Source organism: Myotis daubentonii, chromosome 2, assembly GCF_963259705.1.
Source record: "Myotis daubentonii chromosome 2, mMyoDau2.1, whole genome shotgun sequence".
Taxonomy (NCBI): domain Eukaryota; kingdom Metazoa; phylum Chordata; class Mammalia; order Chiroptera; family Vespertilionidae; genus Myotis; species Myotis daubentonii.
The window spans coordinates 28,516,385-28,519,770 of record NC_081841.1 but is presented as its reverse complement, the minus strand read 5'-3'; the positions used below and the strand labels follow the sequence as shown (position 1 = coordinate 28,519,770).

The 3,386-nt window shown below is 49.6% G+C and overlaps 1 pseudogene; it reads left to right on the top strand.

Moving 5' to 3' along the window:
• The first annotated feature begins 388 nt into the window (after positions 1 to 388).
• On the top strand, positions 389 to 2,181 carry LOC132226502 (phosphatidylinositol 3-kinase regulatory subunit beta-like; annotated as a pseudogene).
• Positions 2,182 to 3,386: the final 1,205 nt, after the last annotated feature.

Below are 3,386 nucleotides of genomic sequence, written 5' to 3'. Positions count from 1 at the left end.
AATACCCCTGTTGGCATATGAGGATTTGAGGGCTTAGAAGTGAAAGCTTCCAAGTGTATTCAATTAATAGGTGGCAGAGCTATACTCCAAGCCCATTCTCTCTGACCTCAATTCACAGATTCTTTCCATTTGTTCCCTGTTATAAAAGGGAAATATGAAAACATTTTGCTTTATGGGCCAATATTCTACCTTCCCTTATCACTTGGCCACAAGTCCTGCTATATTTATTGGAAGTTTGGCTCAAGGGGTGACTACAGACTTGGCTCTACCACTGATGGAAAGCATAACCTAGAAAAGTCACTTCATGCCTTTGAGCATCAATTTCCTCACTTACGAAATGAGTAATGACCCTAAGTCTCTCCTAAGATTTCAATGATGATCAAAGAAGATGTCGTCTCAGGAAAGAAGGTATTTATAAAACTATCTATATATCTATATATATAAAAAGCCAGCTACCTGAACGACCAGAGACCAGAACACCACTGCCCCTCGCCCAGGCTGGCCTGCCCCCCAGAGAGTGGTTAGGGGTGCCCCTAGGCAACCCAATAGGGTGCGAGTTTGATAGGGGAAAGTGGAAGAAATAGAGGGGAAGGTCTTAAGGGTCTGCGGGGTTGGGGTGGTCGGTCTGGGGTAGGTTTGGAGTGTGCTGGGGAAGGAAGAGGAAGATCCAATTGGAAAATGGCTCAGCACAGTACCTTTCTCATTGCAAACCAGGACGGTGCCAGCTGTGGACTGAATAGGCGGTTGTCTCATGAGTGCCCTTGGGACCGACATGTTCATGGCGGCAGCAGTTCTCCCAAAACGTCACTGATTCCAAATAGGAAACAGCTATCAATGTCAAAGAACAGAAAAATCCTCTCCAACTAGAGGCCCTGAATGTTGCGTCGGGACTGAAGGAAACACCATTTGAGGAGGTTTGCTGTTCCCTTGCAGCCAGGAAGATCAGAATTAAAGGTTTCGTTTGTTACCTTGGTTTGAAGCAGAGGACAAGAGCAACGAGTACGACTCTACAAGGAGTACACAGGCACCTCCCAGGAACTGCAGATGCAGCGCACCACAATCAAAGCTCTCAATGAAACCATCAAGATCTTCAAAGAGCAGGGCCAGACTCAGAAGAAGTGCAACAAGGAGTACCTGGAGCGCTTCTGGCGTGAGGGCCATGAAAAGAGATGCAGAGGGTCCTGCGGAACTCAGAACGGCTCAAGTCTCACATCGCCAAGATTCACGAGAGCTGCACAAAGCTGGAACAGGAGCTGCGGACACAGGCCTTGGACAACCGTGAGATCGGTCAGCACATAAACAGCCTGAAGCCGGACCTCATGCATCTGCGCAAGATCCGAGACCAGTACCTGGTATGGCTCACCCAGAAAGGCGCCCGGCAGAAGAAAATCAACCAGTGGTTGGTAATCAAAAATGAGACTGAAGGCCAGTACGCACTGATGGAGGATGAGGATGACCTCCCCCATCTTGAGGAAGGAACCTGGTATGTGGGCAAGATCAACCGCACGCAGGCTGAGGAAATGCTGACCGGCAAGCGGGATGGTACCTTCCTCATCCGTGAGAGCAGCCAGCGGGGCTGCTATGCCTGCTCTGTGGTGGTGGACGGCGATACCCAGCACTGTGTCATCTACCGCACGGCCACTGGCTTGGGTTTTGCGGAGCCCTACAACCTGAACGGGTCTCTGAAGGAGCTGGTGCTGCATTACCAGCACACCTCCCTCCTGCAGCACAACGATGCACTTATTGTCACACTGGCACATCCCATGCCAGCCCCGGGCCCCGCTCCTACAACCCTCTGACTCATACAGAGCAGGACTCCATCTTTCTGTCTGTCTCTCTTCTTTGTGGATCTTTCTCTGTCTCAATCTCTCTCTTGCTTTCTCTGAGTCTCTCTCTTCCTGTCACTCTTTCTATCCCCATCTCTGTCCTCTCTGTCTCTCTTAGTCTCTGTACCGCTAAGTCTCTGTTACAGGAGCATACCTCCTCCACCCCATGCCCCCTGTCCCCACGGGCACTGCTCTCCCCTGGTTCTGGCTGCCCCCACCAGTTCCTACAGTTCCCCCAAGCTCCCCCTGCCTGGACCTGCCATGTTTACAAAGGCCCCTGGAGTGCTCAGCCCCAGCCTGGTGCCCTGATTTTTAAGCCATAGACCTGGGGTCAGGGCAGGAAGAAGGCAGGAAGGAACTTTCTAGGCTACTTTCAAGAACCTCAGCTGTGACATTTGGGGCTGGGCGGGGCCAGCCTAGGTTCTGCCCCACCCCACCCTGCCCCACAGACCCAACTTTCTCTCCAAACCCTGAGGTGAAACCCACACTGGTTACCCCCACATGAAGCTGCTGCCCAGAGCCCTCCTCCCACAAAAGCAAAATTATTAAAAATAACCCCAAGAGCTGGGCCCTCTCTGACCCAGGCTTCCCAGGAACCCAGGCTGCTGCAGGTACTGCTGGGCCAGCCCAGAGGCACCGCTGCCCACAGCACCTCCGCTCGATACAGTTTCTAGGCTTCTCCTTGATCATGTTGGGTTCTGATTTTGTTTCCTTGACTGTAAACCCACTTTCTCCTCTTTTGGGACAAGAACCGCGGTTTTCTATGCTGCCATGGACCCCCCTCCTGCCTGCTCAGCTAGGCTGGAGGGTGGGTTTTGTATGGTACGTTGATACTGATGTGGATATAAAACATTGAACTCAAAAATAGAAGAAAAGAAAAATGGGATAGTGACAAATAAGAAACTTTGGATACAGTGAAGGGCAGTTTTTCCAGACCGTTGAGAGCTAAGAATTAGAGTTTAATTGGGATAGAAATCCTGCTAATAGCCCTAACTGGTCTGGCTCAGTAGATAGAGTGTCGGCCTACGGACTAAATGGTTCCAGGTTCAATCCCGGTCAAGGGCATGTACCTTGGTTGCTGGCACATCCCCAGTGGGAGGTGTGTAGGAGGCAGCTGATGGATGTTTCTCTCTATCCCTCTCCCTTCCTCTCTGTAAAAAAATGAATAAAAATAAAAAAAGAAAAGAAATCCTCCTAATAGCACCTGACGCCTGAATTCTGAGCACTCTACTTTTAGGTTTTCCAGTTCAAGTTTTTGGAGGCTGCCTACTAAGACATTCCTGGTTGGAAAGTGTTTGTATAGAAGCCCATAAGTGTTAAGTATTTGCTATGTTTACCATGCTTAGCTCTCTGTAAGGAATATGGAATGATGTTAAATGCCTCATGTTCTCAAGAAGCTTGACTTTTAAAATAAAAAAGAAGAAATATAAATATTAAAAATTATAAAAGAAGAAGTTTGAGTTTTAGGGGCAAAATCAGGCAGCCAGGCAAGCAGTTAGGGGCAATTAGGCAGGCAGGCAGGCAGAGCGGTTAAGGACGATCAGGCAGGCAGGTGAGCGG